Below are 20,970 nucleotides of genomic sequence, written 5' to 3'. Positions count from 1 at the left end.
CACCATGATGGGATTATTTGTTTTTACTGGGGTAATAGGCACTGATTTTACTGGGGAAATTTGTGTTATGGTACATACTCTTTTTCCACTGATATGAATCGAGAAAGGACAGAGGATACCTCAATTAGTTCCTCCGAAGCCCAGAGAGGGGAGCAGCTGCCCTCACCCTGTCCTTTACCGCATCCCCATTCTCATGGAATGTCCCCCCTCGGAGAGAAACTCCCAGAGAAGAGAAGTGCGACCACATCCCCTCCTCCCCTGAGCTTGATAACTTCTTTTCTTTCTTAAGGACCCAGTCCATCAGAGCAGTGGTATTGCACTGAGAGCTGGGACACCAGCAGGGGATCACCCCACACTGCCCAGTGTGCGCCAGGCTCAACAAGGTCTGCTTCCCCCCTGATTCCAGGCCTCTTCCCTTGGCCTCTTCCCTTGCAGACACTTCCTCAATTTCTCTCCAAGGTGACCTCAGAAAACCAAACAGAGCACAGCTCTTGTCCATCTGTTCAAGAATCCCCCAAGAGGACACTCTGGTGTCTCCTCCAAAGCACAAAGCAGTAAAACCCCCGAGGAAAATCTTCCTCCTTGGGTGAGTTCCCCAGCAAACAGTCAAGGCAGTGGCCTGAAATGTTTTCCCAGCTGGGCCACAAGACATCTCTGATGGATCCACATTGTGCCTGGGCAAAGAGGTGTGCAGAACCCTTCACTAATGCCCCGGAATGTCAAACAGGAATCACAGCCGTAGGCAGCTCTCAGGAACCACCTCTCTGTGGACTTTTCTTCCTGAAAGCCCAGGATGTCTGAATGTCCTCCTGGTGCCTCAGGGCCTGGGTAAACAGGGCTTGTCAGAGATGCTGGCAGGGCACCAACACCTCCCCTCCTCACAGGGCACCTCTGTTACCCCAATTAGCTCTGAGTGGCTGCCTGGGGACAGGTGCCCACTTCCCCATGTGCCTGGGATAGGCACATCCTGATCAGGGCCAATGCTGCCCTGGTTCAGGCCCAGGGCACTGCAGAGACCCTGTGTGGGGAAAAGGGCCCTGGGGAGCTGCAGACGATGGCAGCCAAGGCCAGGGCAGGAGTTTGAGCCTTGCTGGGGATCGGGTCCCTGGCACCCTGCGTGCGGCAGCTGTGCAGAGGGGACACAGGTGCTATGGGTGGGCACGGTGGCCATGGGTGGGACAGGGTGAGGGCAGGGTGGGGGACATTGCCCTCTGGACTCTGCTCTGGGGCTGCAGATGGGACTGGATTGGGGCCGGCAGGGAAAGGTAAATGGAGTGCTGTGGCTGTGGCAACAAGCACAGCTGAGGCATTGCCCAAGGCTCAGCCTTGTCTGCAAGGTGATCAACACTGCCCAGTGCTCCCAGTGAGTGCAGATACCAATCACCTGCCTGCCCTTGACTCGAAGTCCTCCTACATTCCTGTTTTCCCTGAGTCTGGGGTCCTGATGCCCCAGGAAGAGGAGTCAGTGCCCACTGCTGTTTCCTCAAAGTCCCAGAGTGGGAACAGGGACAATTCTGCTGGGACACAATGGATTTTGGGATGGGCTTAGCTCTGGGCAGTCCCAGAGGGAAAGCCCAGGGAGGGGCGGGGCAGCAGAAGATGGGGGTACATGGCTCTGGGGATGTTGGACGGTGGATTGTGTTGGAGTCGGGGTTGTCCCCACCAGGGATCCATCTGCTCTCAGCTCCCCCATGCACAGACCAGCCTGCACCAGGCAGTCCCAGAAAGCCCAGGATGTCTGAATGTCCTCCTGGTGCCTCAGGGCCTGGGTAAACAGGGCTTGTCAGTGATGCTGGCAGGGCACCAACACCCCTCCTCCTCACAGGGCACCTCTGTTACCCCAAATAGCTCTGAGTGGCTGCCTGGGGACAGGTGCCCACTTCCCCATGTCCCTGGGACGGGCACATCCTGGTCAGGGCCAGTGCTGGCCTGGGCCCAGAGCCAGGCCATGACCCAGGTGCTCTGGGAGGGCTCCGTGGCTGCAGGTGTGACAGGATGAGGGGCAGGGCAGGGCATATTCCCCTCTGGACAGTGCTCTGGGCATGGAGCTTGGTCGGGTTTTGCGTCTGAGGGGAAAGGGATATCGGATTGTGTGGATGTGGGAATTGTCATAGCTGAGCCATTCCCCAGCCCTCAGCCTTGTCTGCAGGTGATCAGCATTGCCCAGTGCTCCCCAGTGTCTGCAGTGCCTGAGATGCCAATCAGCCGCCTGATCACATGTCCCTTATTCCCCTTGTTCTCCCACAAGTTGGGTTTGGGGCCGGGCTCCACTCTGGGGTGTCCCACAGGGAAAGCTCTGGGAGGGGAGGGGCAGCAGGAGATGGGGGATCTGGCACTGGGGGCTGTTGGAGGATGGATTGTGTTGGACTGGGGGCTGTCCCCACAGGGTCCCCAGGTGCCTTTGGCTCCCTGGCTGCCCCCCTTGGCAGGGGCAGCTGCCCTGTGCAGGAAGCTGGAGGGATGCGGGCGAGGGGGCTGGATCCGTGCCACAGGTGGGGTGGGATGGACTCTGTGCCAGGGCTGGGCTTGTGGCCAGGGCTGGGGCTGTGCCAAGCCAGGCTTTGGCCTGGGGGCTGGCAGGGAGGGTGCAGGGAGGAGTCCCGGCAGGGATAAAAGTGCTCCTCACCTGCTGCAGCCTCAGGCAGCGCTGCCCAGAGCCAGAGGAAGATGAAGGTGGCTGTGCTCAGCGTGGCCCTGCTCTTCTCCATCCTGCTGTGCCCCCCGGCACAGGCCAAGGTGAGTCACCAGCCAAACGCTGTCCCCACATCCTGCCCTTTCTGGCCTCTCATCCCACCCTTTTGGTCCCTCCTCTGTGTCCCATTCAGGGTCCCCAGGTGCCCCCCCACTGACCCTTCCTGAGGCCTTTCCTTCCATGCCCCCCCTCAATCCTTTGTCTTTCTTCCTGGCCACTGCAGAGGGGTCTCCCTGTACAATTCCCTGACTCACCCCCCCCTCCCACACCATCTCCCAGTCCTGTTGGTTTTGTCCCCACCTGTCCTCATTCTTCTGTCCCCACCAAGCCCCTCCCTTGCACTCCCATGTCCCTACACCTCAATTCCTTTCTCCTCCCCTGTACCTCACACCCTGCTCCTTCCACACCCGCAGCCCTGTCCCTGGGCCCTCAATTGACCCCAGATCAGTGTCTTTGGGTCTCCCCGCACCTCAAACAGATCTCCTTGGAGGCCCTGAATTCCCATCCCTCTGCCTGTGCCCTGCTCCCTACCCCCATGTCCCCTCACAGCCCGAGGAGGTCCAATCCAGACCCTGCCTTTGTTCTCCTTTCCAGGCACTCCTGGAAGGAACCCAAGATGATCTCCGGGAGGTGAGTGGGCTGCTGGCATTGGAGGGCATCCCCTCAGGGAACTGGGGGGCAGTGGTGTCCCCCCATCCCTTGCTGGCACCGGGGACATCCCAGTGACCAGTGAGGTCTCCTGGTCTCTCTGCAGTTGAATTTAGACAATGTTGTGGTCCTGGAGACGCCTCTGGTGGGTACCACGAGTTCTGCCGGTGTCAGACCCTCCCCTTGCATGGCCACCACAGCCCAGGCCATCCCAGTCTGTCCCAGCACAGCCCAGTGCACCCCTCCTGACAGCCCATACAATGCCCTGCCCCAGGGCTCCTCCCCAGGGAAGCCTTTGCCCAGGGCCCTGCTGCATTCCATCCCTGTCACCCCAGGACCCCCTGGATGAGCCAGGGCACAGCCCCTGCCCCAGCTGTGCCTCTTGGCCAGGAGCCCAGTGCTTCTGGGCAGCAGCACAGCAGCTCCTGCACCCCATTGCTGCCACAGCCCCTTCCCCATGGCCCCCTGCTCTCCCCTGCCTCCCAGTGCAGCCCAATGCCCTGAGTGTGTCTCTAACGCTGTCTTTATTCCCAGTCCACTCTGTGTTAAGTATTGAAGCAGGGGTGTTGTTTTCTGGGGCAGCAGGACCCGCCTGACCCATGAGGAGGTGAGCTGTGCCTGCAGGGACAGGGGTGGGGACGAGGCCCCTCTCACATCCCAGTGGAAACAGAAGGGTGACGTTTTGGGCTTTGTGTTTTAGGATTCTAAGTGGTGCTGACATCTGTGTCCTGTCCTCCTCCGGTGGCAAGAGGAGATGATCGATCTTGGAGAATCCCTCTGAGCCCAGGGCCATTTCCCCTGAATAATAAAAAACCCTGTCAGCAAAGCTGTGTTCTGTATTTATGTCTCTATGTCTCCCTCCGTGCGTTTGTCCTTGTGTCTGGATTTCCACTCTCCTGCTCTCTCCCGGTGTGCAGGGGAGCTCGGCCTATGTTCTGGTCACTTCATGCCAGGCTCTGCTGCCCCTACACCATCCCCCCACCCAGGTTGTTTGCTGTGGGTTGTGTGGGGTCTGGTGGTGGCAGTTTGAGTGGGTAGGTGGGTGGGTGTGCAGGCAGAGCCAAGAGCAGATGCTGGCTGTGATCACCACTGTGGTGTTGTGGGTCCGATACAAAAAAAATTTACAAAATATATTTCCGAAGGAGTTTCTTACTTCAATGTAGAAATGCGTCTATTTAAAAAAAACTAAAACAGTTTATTTTTGTCAAAAATATATTTATTGATGTTGAAATTTGGTTTCTGGGTTGGATGGGGCTGCTGGGTCTACCCGGTTCTGTGGTGGAATGGGACTCTGGGGTTTCCCCATGTCTGGGGTAGAAGAAGGATGCCAGGTCCACTTGATCTGGATGTTCCTTGGGGCCCAGGTGTGTGCAGCTCGGGAGGGTGGTACTGGCTGGCTGCAAGGTCTGCCCGGTCCCTGGGCCAGGTGCGGCTGCAGCCATACCCAGAGATGTGAGGGTGGCAACACTGCTCTGCCCAGCTCTGGTGGGACTAGGACAAGTTTGAGAGTGGGCAAAGAGACTGGCTGTCACTGGCTGTCACCGATGCTAACCAAGGGCTTGCGGGTTTTCTCTGCCTCCAGTTACTCCATTGAGGGAGCCGCTGCTGCTGGCACCACCCTGGGCAAGCCTCACAGCAGAACTGGCGCAGGGCATTGCCCTGGCAGAGGGGCAGGGAAAATGTCCTGGCTATGAGCAGCAGAGCAGAGAGAAACCCACTGGCCCAGGCAGCTGCTGCTGTGTGGGCACAAGCTCTGCTGGCCAGGAGGGTACCAGAGTGACCACAAGGCTTTGCAGATGGAGACAGAGCAGACATAGGTCATGAGGGGGAGAAGAGAATATTCTGCTCCAAGGCAGAGGAAGAGGAAAATTACCTGTGCAGCCCATTCCCCTCAGGAGATATCCCTGGTATCCTGGAGTGTCTTGGGCTGAAATGCAAGATGTAACCAGAAGTATTTATTCTATCATCATCGGTTGAAATCAGGTGAGCCAGTGTTCTTTATCTCTTCCAGACCCATCTCTCATAACTCTGGAGGGGATATTCTCTGTTAATGGGCTACCTGCTAAAATCAGGTGAGGCAGTTTTCTTTATCTCTTCCCGACCCTCCAGGGAGGTATCTTCTCTTAATGGGCCACTGAGTCTCACTGCATGACTGATAAAAATTACATCATCCCATTGGGAGATGCTCTGCCCAGGAGGAGGAGCCAAGAATTCCTATCTGGATATAATCTGAAATTTGGAACATGACAGGCAGCCTTTTCCACTGGATTCCCAGAGGAAGACCAGGCCCTTCTACACCACCACTGGATCTTCAGAGGAAAACTACACCCTTCTACAGGATCACTGCTCCAACAGAACCACATCTGTCACTTCAGGAGGACTGCAGCCACCATTTAATAGGACTGCTACCAACACCCTGACCCAAGAGGGTGTCACGTCGTCTTCTGGCTCTGGCAGTGTTGTTTTGTATTACTGCATTTTTATTTTTATTTTTCCTAATAAACAGCTGTTATTCCTATTGCCATATCTTTGCCTGAGAGCCCTTTAATTTCAAAACTATAGTAATTCAGAGAGAGGGGGGTTTGCATTTTCCATTTCAAGAGAGGCTCCTGCTTTCCTCAGCAGACACCTGTCTTTTCAAACTGAGACATTCCCACAGCATACTCCACGGCTTGGACAGGAGCACTCTGTGCTGGGCTCAGAACTGGCTGGATGGGCCTAGAGAGTGGTGGTGAATGGTGCTGCATCCAGCTGGCAGCCAGGCACCAGAGCTGTCCCTCAGGGGTCTGTACTGGGGCCAGTTCTGTTCAATATCTTTACTGATGACATGGATGAGGGTGTTAAGTCTACCATTAGCCAGTCAGAAGATGACACTAAGGGGGGAGTGTGTGTCAAGCTATTGAAAGGTGGGAGGGCTGTGCAAAGAGACCTGGAATGGTTGGATGGATGGGCAGAGTCCAAGAAAGTGATGTTTAACCTGTCCAAGTGCCAAGTCCTGCATTTTGGCCACAATAACCCCCCTACAATGTTCCAAGCTGGGGACAGTGTGTCTGGACAGTGCTCAGGCAGAAAGGGCCCTGGGGGTGCTGGTGACAGCCAGTTGAACATGAGCCAGCAGTGTGCTCTGGTGGCCAAGAAGGCCAATGGCATCCTGGCCTGGATCAGGAATGGTGTGGCCAGCAGGAGCAGGGAGCTCATTCTGCCCCTGTACTGGGCACTGCTGAAACTGCACCTTGAGTGCTGTGTCCAGCTCTGGGCCCTCACTTTAGGAAGGACGTTGAGATGCTTGAGCACATCCAGAGGAGGGCAACAAGGCTGGTGAGGGGTTTGGAACAGAAGCCCTGTGAGGAACGACTGAGGGAGGTGGGGTTGTTTAGCCTGGAGAAAAAGGAGACTCAGAAATGACCTTACCACTCTCACCAGCTACCTGACAAGGTGGTTGTAGTCATGTGGGAATTCGTCTCTTTCTCCAAGCAACAACTCACAGAATGGGAAGACAGAGTCTCAAGGTGTACCCAGGGAAATTTAGGTTGGACGTTACAAAAAGTTTTTTCCTGAAAGAGTGATAAAGTACTGGAATTGTCTGCCCAGGGAGGTAGTGGAGTCACCATCTCTGGATATGTTTAAAAATGACTGGATGTAGCACTCAGTGCCGTGGATTTAGTTGAGGTAGTGTTAGGGCACGGGTTGGACTTCATTATCCTAAAAGTCTCTTCCAACCTAGTGATTATGTCTGTGAAAGTATTGTTGGAATCACCAGCCAATGATGTCCAGATATAAAGTGAAACAAATTTAAGGTAAGAGCTGCATGGCTTCTGTCCCAAAACCTGGCCCACGGGTTTGTACTGGGCAAAGATCATCAAGTGGTCAGGGGCTCCACTAGCAATCTAATACTTCCTCTCCGTAATTTGCGACAAACTAAAATTCTAGACCTGCAAAATGGGGCCGTTGGTACGCTTATTCCAGGTATCAACCTGCACCCAGGCCAGCCTTTCTGACTGGGTGGACCTGGGATCCAGAAATTTGAAATTAGACCCCTTGTACACCTGTTGTCTGCAAATTTACCATCTGGCCCCTTAGATTTGGTGGAAAATGAATTCAAACTGGTGACATAGGAATTTTATAACTAGGGAGTGTTTGAAATGAATGAATGTGTTCACTTGTCCACAAGTTGGGAGAATTTGACCAGGCTGCCAGAGGTGCATGAACATCTCCTGGTCCAGATGGGATCACCCTAAAGGACATCAAGAAGATGGACCCTGAATTCTCCTGGATCATGGAGATATTTAGTTAACATCAGGTAAAATCCCAGGTATGGTGAGGGGATGCAGGACTGTTAATGCCAAGGTCAACCAAATCAGAACATTTAAAGGACATTAATAACTGGAGACCCATCAAGATTGGTTCTGTCTTGTTACAACTGTTCTCCAGAATGACAGCAAGGCTGACTAAGGTATGCCCCCTCAATCCAAGCCAAAGAGGCTGTATAAGAGCAGGGGGATGCTCTGAAAATTTGATACTCCTGCAAACAATAATTTCACCTGCCAAAAGAGAACACAGAGTGCTGGGTGTCGTACTTGTGGACACCGCTAAGGCTTTTGACACCGTGAGCCACCAGCACATTTTCTACATGGTCTGCAGCAAAGGGAAGTGGACTCCCATATTGTTAGCTTGGTGAGTAATATGGATGAGAACATATATCATCATGTTAAAACCTCTTCAGAAAACTGACACGCCAAAAAAACATTCATCATCCCCAGACTAATGTACTTGGCAGACCACATGGATGCAAAATCAGGGCTCCTTGAATCCCCTGACCTACAGATTCGATCAACTGTCAAGGAATGGCTACACTTAACACCATGCATGTGTAATGTCAAACTGCATCACACGAACATGGTGTTAAGTGTAGCCAAGGATGGAGGTTTGGGTATCACAAAGTTGATGGGACTCAATCCAAGTACACAGGCTTGAAAATTACATGGACTTGTCCAATGTTCGGATGATGCCTTAAGATTGATCCTGAAAGAAGAATGCTTAGGTCAAGTATATAGGAAATTATGGATGAGAGCTGGAGGAGATTAAGAAAAAATCCTGTCCATATGGAAGCCTAAACCTAGACAGAACTGCTGGATGGTGCTGGTGATGATACAACGTCAGAATGGAAAGCAGCTACTCCAAAAACTCAGTATCCACAAGCATGTAACTGGAGGAAACAGGAATTTAATAAATGGAAACAGCTGGTATCCTGTGAAGGTCCGCCCGAAATGAACGGGTGACGAATGATTTTTGGGTGCAAAAATAACCAACAAAGGCACAGGGGTTTTGCAGTAACAAATCAACAAGGTGCAATTTTATTGATGATAACCACAGCTAAATATGCGTTTGGTTAGGGGATCCGGGGAAGAGAAGGGTAGGACAGGGAAAAAGGGAGGAAAGGAGGTCAGGGAATGGGGTATAGCTACCAAAACGTGCTGTCTTTGGGGTCCCGCTGCCGAAACTCTCTGGTACACGTCTTGGGGAGAACTCAAAGGGCAGTCGAACCGAACCCCCAAGATATACTGTTCTTGGCTGGGGGAAGGGCGGGGGAAATTAGGTTTCCATGGAGGGGAGAAGAATAGGAACAGGAGGAGGGGGTGAGACAGTTCCATTGTTTTCATGGCTGAATGCTCACAGGTACATTAGGTTTTTCCCCCTCCCTGAGTTGGGAGGGAGTACAGTCCCAGTCTCTGGAAGGAGGTTGCCAGGGGGGTGCCATGGGGGTGCCATGGGGGTGCCAATAGGGTGCCAGAGGGGTTCTTGGTTCCTTGATGAGGGGATTCGCATCTCTGTTGGTCCATCACGGTGGTTGAAGACAGGCAAGAGGGGTCTTCTCATGGAGCGGGGGGGAAAGCCACCCTAGAGCTCAGTCCAGCCAGGTCAGGAGTTTGGAAGAAAGTCCAGTTCAATTGTCCAGAAAAGGGCAGCATGCCCCCTTCGAGTACAGCATGGCATGTTCTGCAAACACCACTTGTGAACACACTAGATAAGCATGAGACTTTCTTTCCCAACTGGCTCAACAGTTTTAACCCTTCCGTAGTCTTTTCTCATGACAATTGTGAGGCAATTTCTGATGGACTTCTACATATCCCAAGGCTGTGCTATTACAGACTTTAAGAAGGATAACATCAGCAATTTCTAGATCTCAAGATACAGAGGCACACCTCACAGAAAACTAGTAACAGCACTGCAGCTGTGGGCCAATGTCTACACAAGGGAATTCCTGGCAAGAGGAAGACAAGATCAATGCGTCAAAAGCTGCAGACACTGCAAGCCTGAAAATGAAACATGCTCCCACATCATTAGAAACTGTCCAACAACACAAAAGGCACAACTACATCTGTGACATATTAATCAACAAAGCTAAAAAGGACACTGCTTCAAGAGCCACATTGTGAGGGAACACAACAGTGAACTACATAGCAGATCTGATCTTTGCAAGAGAAAAACAGGCATTCTGGTGGATGTGACAATTGGATATGAATGCACTGACACATTTTTACAAGAAGCTGTAACCCAAAAGGTGAGTTTTGCACAGCCTGGCTTTTGGTAGCAGGGGGCCCACAAAGATGGCTCCTGTAGGAAGCTGCTGAAAGTGTCGACCATGTCCAGCAGAGATAATCCTTAATGGCTCTGAGGAGGGACATGCTGCTGGCCAAAACTGGGCCAATGAGAGAGGTTGGGAATGCCTCTGTGATGACATATTTAAGAGAGAAATCAAAACAAAGGTTTTTGCATCTAGTCACAGGTTTTTGCATCTAGTTAAAGAAGAGAAGGAGGTAAGAACATGCGAGGGAAAACAAGGTCAGTGGAGAAGGAGGGGGAGGTGGTGCTCCAGGCTCCAGAGCCAAGACTCCTCTGTAGGCCTGCCAAAACCCCTGTCTGTGTGGATTCCATGGCCTGGCACATCAGATCCACAGAAGTACAAAGCTTTAGTAGATACCAGTGCACAGTGTACACTGACGCCACCAAGGCACAAGAGTGCAGAACCTATTGGATCTCTGGAGTGACCAGGGGATGCCAGGAGTTGTCTGTAATAGAGACTGAGGTGAGCTTAACAGGGGACAGATGGCAAAAGCACCCCACTGTGACTGGCCCAGAGGCCCCGTGTATCCTAGGCATCAACTACCTCAGGAAAAGGTACTTCAAGATTTGAAAGGGTATCAATGGGCTTTTGGTATAGCTACAGTGAATGCAGAGAAGATCAAACAGTTATCCACCCTGCCTGGCCTCTCAGAAGATCCCTTCATTGTAGGATTGCTGCAGGTGCAAGACCTGTAAGTACCAATTGCTACCAGGACAGTGCACTGGTGGCAGTACCACACAAACCAAGACTCTGTAACTCCTATCCAAGAACTAACTCGACAACTGGAGAGCCAAGGAGTAATCAGCAGAACCTGCTCACCCTTCAACAGCCCCATCATGGCCAGTGAGGTGTTACAGTACAAGCTGACTTGTACTGGGCAATTCCTTTGGCTATAAATAAGAAACTCAGCTTGGTTCCATAAACAAGTCCCTGGCTGAGCTATGATTCTCCACTGAGTAGAATCAAAACAATGGACTGATAGATAAGGCCGTCAAAATTGCAATAGCTCAGATGGACCTAGACTGGGAAAGAAAGGGTGAGCAATTTACATCCCAATGGGCCCATGAAACATCAGGGCATCTTGGAAGGGATGCAACACATAGATGGGGTCTTAATCAAGGGGTGGATCTGACCATGGAGTCCATCAGTGTGAAACAATGCACTGCCATCAAGCAAGCCACACGAGTGAAGCATCTTTGGAGTGGAGGGCAGTGGCTGGGTTTCCAGAATAGTGAAGCCTGGCAAACTGATTACATAGGGTCATTGCCATCAACATGCCAAGGCAAGAGTTATATCCTCACCAGGACAGAGACTACAACTGGCTGGCTGGAAACATACCCAGTAAACCATCCCACTGCCCAAAACAATTTCAGGTCTTGAAAGACGCATTTTGTGGTGACATGGAACCCCAGCTAGAATTGAGTCAGGCAGTAGGACTCATTTTCACAATAATCTTACAAACTCCTGGGCAAAGATGCATGGCTCTAAGTGGATATATCAAATTCCCTACAATCCACAGGACTCAGGGAAGATTAAAAGATAAAATGGGCTGCTAAAAACTATGTTCAGGGTATTAGGTAATGAGACATGGAAGCACTGGGATGCAAACTTGGCAGAAGCCACTTGGCCAGTCAATACCAGGGTATCTGCTTACTGCCCTGGTCCCACCTAAACCAAGCCATTAGACACTGTGGAAGGAGACAAGGTTCCTGCATTACACATAGGGAAGTGGCTGGAGAAGTCAGTGTGGATTTCTTCCCCCATGGGAAAAGGCAAACCCATTTGTGGGATCGTCTTTGCCCGAGGACCTGGGTGTACTTGGTGGGTGATTCGGGAGGATGGGGAGACCTTGTGTGTACTTCAAGGAGATTTAACCTTGGGCTAAGAATAACCTACAGCATAAGTTGTATGTTACAGGAGGTAAAGTAGCAGGAGGGAAGAACGGACATGGAAGAATGAATTTTGGCAAGGGGCAAGAAAAAGATTATGATGAACAGAGATGATGCCAGTGCCCAATAGTACACCATCAGGTGTAGTATTTCTCCTGTCCTGACCTCACTCTCTGGTGAAATGGAGATCATCGGGAAGGATATGAAAGGACAGGTGATAGTAGCTAATAAAATGTATGTTTGGTATAGAGAAGGCTTAAGGATTCTAGCAATGAGAGTATATGGGATCCAAGCATGACACAAATTCTATGGAATTGGGGTGGAGATTGTACTGGGTCTGACCAAGGTCAAGATCACTGGCCTTACAGTGCTGTGCTTTGCACTGGTAGCTGGATGGGTGTTGATAACAGACCAGTGTTTCGGCTACTGCCGAGCAGCGCTGCCCCTCTGACATTCCTTCCCCCACTAATGGGGATGGGAGTGGGCAAGATCGTGGGAGGGGACACAACCAGTCCAGCTGACCCAAATTAGCCAAAAGGATATTCCATACCACATGATATCAGCTCAGGAGAGAGAGATCCTAAGCTAAGGGAGAGAGAAGGAAGGGGGGTACTCGTGAGTTTTCAACATCTGCTGTCCAGAGGAACTCTTATGTGTGCTGAAAGCCTGCTTCCCAGGAAGTGTCCAAACATCACTGCTGATGGGAAGTAGAGACTGACTTTTTATTCTCTTAGGTGCTGCAAGCACAAATCTCTGCTTATTTCTTTCTTTTACTGTAATAAAACTGCCTTAGTTCACCCTGCTGGTTTTGCTCCATCTTATTCTCTGCCCTGTCCCATTGGGAAAGGGAGTGACAGACCGACTGAGTGCACACTTGCCACCCAGCCAGGGTCAACCCAATGCAGTCAGGAAATATCAACATCTTCCCAAACAAATACAGGACCTCACCAATGCAGGATGTATCAGGTTTGCAGACTTTCCCACTGGACTTTCCCAAGTGGTTCTATGGAAACAGTGAGCTCCTACAGGACCTAGGACTCTCCCAAAGAAGGCAGGGGAAGACTGTTGTGCTGCTGGTCTCCAGAATGCTCTTTACCTCAGTAGATATTGTTCAGATGTTTGGAAGCAAGGCTAGCTTGGCTGCGTAGAGTTATTATCGTTTATGCAAATTAAAAAAAAACACAAAAAGTTAAAAGCTGGATGGCACATATGGACAGTGAGAATGACACAATTCTTCCAAGGATGCAGCATTGTGTTTCACCCACATCGGAAGCTAAATTCTACTGATTTGGACCAAGGTGGATGGGACACCCATACTTAACCCAGAAAAAGAACATTTAAAAATAAATGCTCAATAAATAGCCAAATGCCTCATCATCTAATTAGTGACGTGAATGAAAAAAATGAATGAACAAGATTCCCACAGTCCCTACCTACTCTCCAGTGAAACCACAGCCAAGGGAACATGTTTGGCAGAATCAGCAGGGGAAGAAGAACTTGTTGAGCCTGGTGCACTCTCAACAGTGTGGGATGACCCCCTGCTGGCGTCTCAGCTGCCAGTGAAATAGCACTACTGTGATCGTTTTGGTGAGCAGACCTGGTCTCCCGGGTAGAGGAGGGAAGGCCCCCCATGCTGGCAGCAGGCAGACCATGTCTGAGACCCCAGTGGGTAGACCTGGCCTTCCGTGCCCAGACTCAGCATGCTGGGGACACAGGGTACACCTGGTCCCCTGCTCCAGTGGGGTGACACAGCCTCCCATCCCAGCGGAGGGCAGACCTGCTCCCTGTGACAGGCCTTGGCCAGTGGGGACACGACTGTTTCCCAGGCCTGGGTTCGGGTGCTGTCCCTGATGACTCAGTGCCTGAGCAGCTCCCAGTGAGCCCTGCCACACGTTCCTCCCCCCACCCTCACCTCCCTGAACCACCACCACCACACTCCACTCCCTGGTGATATCAGAGTTGTCTCCAGCCTGCTCGGAAGGAGAGAGATCACAAACAGGCACAGGACATCCACGGTGACATCCCAGAGCTCTTTCATCTTCCAAAGACTTGCAAGGTCACAGGCCGTCACTGGTGTCCATGAGGACAACAGAGGTGTCTTGACATGCTAAGGGACCCATTTGGCACAGGCACTCGCTGAGGTTCTGTGGTGACATCCCAGAGGTCTCCAAGCTCCTAAAGAACACTGAGGTCATGTCCAATCCCAAGGGCTCCATGGGGACATGCCAGGAGTCCCCTGTTTGCTAAACTGCACTGACCTCACACGCTGTCACAGGGTCTCAGTGGCAACATCCCGAGTGTCTCCATGCTGCTAAAGAGCTGTAATGTCACAGGCACTCACAGGCTCTGCAGTGACATTCCAATGTGTCCAAGGTTGCAAAAGAACCATAAGGTCACACGCTGTTAGAGGAACTTCACAGGGACATCCCAGGGGGCTCCAGGCTGCTAAAGAAGTGCTTTGTCACAGCCACTCAGAGGGGCTCCATTGTGACAAGCCAGTGGCTGCTGTGCTCCTAAAGAGCAGTGAGGTCACAGGCAATGACAGCAGCTCTGTGCTGACATCCCCTGTGTTTCTGCACTGCTAAAGAACTCTGATGTCACTGGCACTGACAATGGTTCCACAGTGACATCCCAGGTTTCTCTAAACTGCTAAAGAGCACTCAGCTCAAAGGTCCTCCTAAGGCTTCCATCCTCACATCCTAGAGGGATCCAGGTCTCTAAAGAGCCCTGAGCTCACTTGCACTCACACGGCTTCCACGGTGACATTGCAGGGCTCTCTGGGCCTTCTAGGGAGCCAGGAGGTCACTGGCAGAGACAGGCACTCCATGCTCACATTCTAGAAGACTGGGCTGCTAAAGAGACGGCAGGAGCAGTCACAGGCACTCCGTGGTGACATCCCAAGGCTCTTCAATCTTCCTCCTCTCTCAGTCACCTTCAGCACCGCCACTGCCCCTCCCCTGCGCCTCCCCACGCCCCACCGCTCCCGGGGAGGGAAGGAGGGAGGGAGCCTTTAGGAGCCGCCGGGCTTCCTGACCCGGCCCCGTCCCCAGACTGTCAGCAGCGAGAGATCTCTCAGCCCGGGGCTTGCGTCTCTAACACCGCCGTGCCCCCACCCCGTCTCCCGCCTTCGTTTCTGAATCGCTCCCTCGCCCCGCTGCGCTCCTGCTCGGCCCCGCCGCGGGCTGAAGGAGAAGCGGGAGAGCCGTGGGACAAACGCCATAAAAAAAGACTCCGAGCGACCCACCCAAAAGTCTCCTTGGCCAAGACACCGCGCAGCCGCCGGCAGCACCCGCAGCCCGCGCCCAGCCTGGCCCGTGCCCGGCTCCCCTGCCCGCCCCAACACGCTCGCTGCCCCGCGCAGCCGCCTCCTCTCCGGCCGCCGCCAGCCGCACCTGAGGGCTCGGGCGGCGCCGGGAAAAGCCTTTCCCGTGGTGTTCCGCGCCACCGCCCGGCCGAGCGGGGACGGCCGTGAGGAGCGGCGCGGGGAGCGACGTGACAACCTCTCCCAGCGAAAAGGGAGAAAAGGAATCGAAAGGAAAACGCGGCGTGGGGGCGGTGGGAAAGGGAAACGAACAATCACCGCACTCCCCTCTGCACTCCTGCCCGTACCCGCACCTCCGCCTGCCGCGCCGAAAAATAAAACACCCCGGCATCGCAACACAGAATTCCCTCAGAGCGCAGAAGCGAAGCCGAAAGCCGCCAAGGGCGCCCGGCCCCGCGATCTGGCGGCGGGCGGGGCCCTCCGGCCGGGCCCGTGGCTGCGGGCCGGGCTGTGCCGCGTCGCCACGCTCCCCTCAGCCGGGCCGTGTGCGGGGCTGGGCGGGCTCGGGGGGCAGCGGGGCCCCGAGGGGCGGCGCAGGCGGAGCGAGGGGAGGCGGCTCGCTGGGAGCGCGGCGGGGACAACAGAAAAAAAAAAATCTTAAAAAAAAAATACTGCGGTAGGGCGTGATGGTGAAAATAAAGGAGTACGATTTAGGGGTCTGGTAGCTCTCCAGATCAAAGGAGCTGTCCAGCGTCCAGTGCGAGCCGCCTGCTGCCAGTTTCCTGAGGGCCCAGAGGTGGCCACTTTTGCCCCCACTTTCCTTCCAACGATTGCAAAGCAAGATCACACCATGCAGCTCAGATTCAGTCATCAGCACTTATCAAATATCCCTGTCACCACCTTCCATCGGGCAGAAAATCAGTTTAACATGTTTTATGTTCATACTATCACTTATGTCCACCTGGGTCGTGCAAGTCGAGAGGGGAGAAAGAGGCCAAGAGTCACGTGAGAGGCCACATAGGCTCAGATAACACCTGTAATTTTTACTGTCTTCCACTGCCAGCTCATCTGGGAAAGCCTGGGAGTGTCATCAAGGCTGAGGCAAGTAATTCCCTGCCAATTTGTGGCACACACACTGGATGATAATGAATATGAGGAGACACTACTTCTCAAAGTAATTTTAAATCTGTGATGCTAAGTATCCCCCCACTCCCTTTCAGGCCTCACCATAATCTATCTGAGATATGCTGGTTGGGCCTTGGCCTTGACGAACCCTACCTGGGCTGAGCTGCTCTGGAGCTTCTCAGAAACACTGTGTACTCCCATGAACTGCTATGTTTTATTGTGCTTCTGGTTGTTGTTGAATAGACTTTGAAATTTGTTTTTGCCCAAATGGCATCACATTCTAATTCTCACACTTTGAAAGAAAGCTGCTGATGGAAAGTTGGGGCCAGGATGAAAGCTTGTTGTGATAAAGGCCATCCCTCTAAGCAGGGGTGCCCAAGGAGCCCCTTGGAGCTGTGCGGGGCCACAGCAGCCGTGAGCAGCAAAGTCCCTGTGAGTGGGGCCTCTGCCAGACAGGAGCTCTCCTGTTTGCTGCACTCAGGGCATCCCTGCAGATGGAACAATCTCTCTGAAACTCCCCTAAAACTGCTCCACTGGGGACCCTGTGGGGACAAGAATGTCACTGGGGACCCCCAACACCCACATACCCCCCATCCACTCTGATGGGGATCCTGCAGGGACAGGAGTGTCACCAGGACAACCCAGACACCCACCCACCCCTCCTTCCACCTGGAAGGCAGTTGTAATCAGCTGGGGGCTGGTGTCTTCTCCCAGGCAAACACTGACAGAAGGAGAGGACACAGTCTTAAGCTGTGCCAGGGGAAGTTTAAGCTGGACATTAGGAAAAAATTCTTTACTGAGTGATTGGGCACTGGCAGGGGGTACCCAGGGGGGTGGTAGAGTCACCGCGCCTGGAGGTGTATAAAAAAAGACTGGATGTGGCACTCAGTGCCAGGGGTTAGTTGATAAGGTGGTGTTGGGTTACAGGTTGGACTTGATGATCCCAAAGGTCTTTTCGTCTTTTCCAACCCAGTTAGTTCTATGATTCTGTGAACTTTGGTGCTACTGCAACTTTTCCTCTCCCGGAGGAGCCTCTTCCACAACAGCCCCTGGAGGAGGGAACACAGACAGCTCTGTGTCACCCCCGAGGCCCTTGGAGGGGGTGGGATCAGGGGTACGGGTGCCCACCTTGAGATTGATGAACTGGGAGGTTAGGGGGCAGTCTCTTTTTAGGGCTTCTCGCAGCCCCCCAGGAGGTCCTCCCATCTCGGTCTGGGAGGGACCAGAGTCAGCACACACAGTACGCCCAGACCACCCCTCTTTCCCTGGGAAACATCCCCCAAAGGTGCCAGATCCTGCTGGTATCTGGTGCAGCCAAGCTTTGGGTAGGCAGAGAGGAGCTCAGGGGGGCAAAGGAGAAGGGACAGAGGGGTTTATCCTGCTCCTGGTTCAGTGCCCAGTGCTAATGCCCAGTGCCAGTGTCCAGCCTCAGTGGCCATCCCTGCTGTCCAGTCCAACTGTCCAGTGCCCAGTGTCAATGCCCAGTACCAGTGTCCAGCCTCAGTGGCCATCCCTGCTGTCCAGTGCCCAGTGTCAATGCCCAGTACTGGTGGCCAGTCCCACTGCCCAGCCTCAGTGTCCAGCCCCGCTCCTCAGCCCCAGATGGGTACCAGCCCTGCTGCCAGCCCCAATACCAGGTGTGTGCAGATGTGTGCCAGTGTCACCCCCCATCCTGGGGGGCACAGGACAGCCACCAGTGGGCCCTGGGCCAGGCAAAGCCACACCGATCCTGGAGGAAGCTGATCCCTTTAACCCAGGGATCAGCTGGTGCAGCAGCAAGAAGGAAGCAGTGATGGGGACAGTGATGGAGATGGTGGGAGTGACAGAACAAGGCAGCCATGCACAGCTTGGTGTGGGGCCTGGGGCACGGCATGGGGCATGGTGTGAAGTATGGCGGTGGGACACAGCACAGGACACATGGCACAGGGCATGCTGTGGGTAGGAACATGACCCTGGAGCACGGCACAGGACACAGGACATGACACAGGACATGGAACATGGCCGGACAGCACAGGGACAGGGGAATGACTGTGGAGCGTGGCATGGGACACAGGGCACAGGACATGGCATGGGACAGGACCATGGAGGACAACACAGGGTTCAGTCAGTCCCAGCATCATCACCCCAAACCTCCTCCTACCAACCCCACTGGGACAGCCACCCCAAGCCCTGTGGACACCAGTGTCACCTGGAAGCTGGGCCAGCTCTGGATCTCCTGGAAGAGGGCGTTGCCAGGGCAGTTGGTGGGGCTGAGCTGGCCACACAGGATGAAGTCTGGCTGGACGCAGCCAGAGGCTGGAGTTCATCCTGCATCAGGGCCAGAGTGTTGGGGTCCGGCAGTGTGGCCAAGAAGTCCTGGAAGATGCCAGTGCTGAAGCCCTTGGTATTGTAGTCCTTGGTGTGGGCACTGACCCAGTGCCACCCCCGACCCTCGTACGGGTACCCATCCAAGCCCACCATGAAGCTACAAGGACCTGACAGTGGGGACCCAGTGGCGGGAACCATGGGGGCATAGTGGTGGGGACTGCAAAGGGACAGGGATGGGGACCATGGGGAGCAAAAGGGACCACAGAGAGTGATAGGTACCATGGTGGGACAGTGATAGGGACAGTAGGGGGGACAGTGGTGGGGACTTACAAGGGAAAAGTGATGGGGACCTTGGAGGGCAACAAGTCCTTCAGGTGGTGACAGGGCCCACCAGGGTACAATGACAGCTCCCTTGGGGGTGCCAGCTCCCTACAGCCAATGTTGTCCCAACTGTGGGTATCCTGGTGGAAGCTCTGCATGTCCCTCATGGCATGGGAACAGGTGCAGCAGCTCTAGCATGGCTCTAGGGTGTGGTGCAGGAACATGGAGCCCAGCAGGAGCCACAGCAATTACAGGGTGCCCCAGTAGGGACCAGCCCCCACATGCAGTGGGACAAGGGGCTCCACATATCCCTTAAGCCCTTAGGAACACGTCAGAGTCCATGCGGGGACGAGGGGCTCAGTGAGTCCTTGGAGACATGGCAGAGTCCATGCGGAGACAAGGAGCTTGATAGGTCTTTGGGGACACATGAGAACATCTGAGGGACCCTCAGCCTGGGTGTGGGAGGGTTCTCCTGGGAGTTACTGAGGAGATGGGAAGGGGCTACTCAGGGTGTCCATTGGCGGGGACATGAGGGGGCCAGTGTCCAAGGGACACAACAGTGTTGGCCATGGGGACATGGTGGTGGCCACCTAGGGACACCCACGCAGGGACCACCACCCAGGGGAGAGAGTGGTGGCCATCCAGGGGACAGAGTTGTGTCCATACAGAGGGCACGGTGGTGGTCATCAAGGAAAAACCGTGGTGTCCCCCCAGGCAGCATAGTGGTGGCCATCCACAGGACATGGTGGTGACCACCCAGGAGACCCCAAGATGTCCCACCACACCAAGCCACCTGTCCCCACCATCATCTCTCAGTGCCCACCCATGAGAGTGACCCCACCCCACTCACCTAGGGTCCCCTCTCACTCCTTCCCACCCCATTTGTGCAGTGACAACCCCCACTTGTGTGGTGACAAGCCCCCTTTGTGTGGTAACAACTCCTGTTTAGGGGGTGATAACCCCCACTTGTGTGGTGACAACCCCGTTTAGGGGTGACATCCCCTGCCCATACCCATATAGCACTCATTTAACTCCTGTGACACCCAACAGGCCAAGACCTCCACCTGCTGTGTCCTCACATCCCTAAGGGGCTGCCAGGTGTGTGACAGCACCCACAGCATCCCCAAAACCTTCTTTTGCCTCCTTCTCCTGCTGTCCTGGACACACCAGCACCCCAAATTTCCGGTGCCCTAACTCCTGGGGAGGGCAGGGGCGGTGGTCTCCCCATTTCCAAGCCATTGCTGGTCCTGTAGTAGCCCTGGAGCAGCTTGGCCAGCAGGATGGAGTCCCAGGCAAGTCGTGCACCCAGGACCACCCCATCCATGGCCCTGATGACCACAGCATCGTGGCCAGGGGATGGGAGGCCCTGCAAGGTGTAATTTTAGTTTTCCACGTCTTCTCAGCAGCTGCTGGGTTCCATCATGGTCCCAGTGTTGTCACCTGGAAAGATGTCCCCAAAGGCTCAGTGATGGTGACAGTAAAGAGAGGATCAGCAGGGGGTTGAGGCTGTGGAGGGGTCGCCCATGTCGTCTAGACATCAGCCAGATCTGGGTGCTGGCAAAGAGGGGACTGAGGGCCACCATGGAGCTGTTGGGGGCCAGCATGGCCCCATAGTCCAGGGTTGCAGTGTCACAGCGCAGGAGCTCAGTCAGGAGCTGCCACTGCCCAGGAGTGAGACCCAGGAGGGGGTCCCAGGGGTGCTCACCCAGCCCTGCGTGGCATTCCAAGATTGACCCTCAGCCCCTGCCCCAGTGCCGAGGCGGTGGTAGGGGAGCCGCCCTGGCCCGGGGACTCGAGGGTGTCCATGATGTCAGTCACAGAGAACACACGGCATGCGGGACACCCTCGGGGACATGCGGGTGGGCAGGGAGCGGGGGCATGTGGGGGGAAGGGTGGGGACACGGTTGAGACGGGGAAGGCACCCAAAAATGCATCAAAAGCAGGGGGAGGGCAGCCAAAATTAAGAGGAAGGACCAAAATCTGAAGAATGCATCTAAAACTGGGGAAAGGACCCTAAACAGAGGGGAAAGATCTTATAGGTCTCTTCCAGTCTTGAAATTCTGTGATTCTGTGAAAGACCCAAAAGAAGGGGAAAGAACCC

The sequence above is a fragment of the Melospiza georgiana genome, chromosome 23 (genome assembly GCF_028018845.1).
Source record: "Melospiza georgiana isolate bMelGeo1 chromosome 23, bMelGeo1.pri, whole genome shotgun sequence".
NCBI classification, from domain to species: Eukaryota; Metazoa; Chordata; class Aves; order Passeriformes; family Passerellidae; genus Melospiza; species Melospiza georgiana.
Note: the sequence above shows the minus strand (reverse complement) of the source record.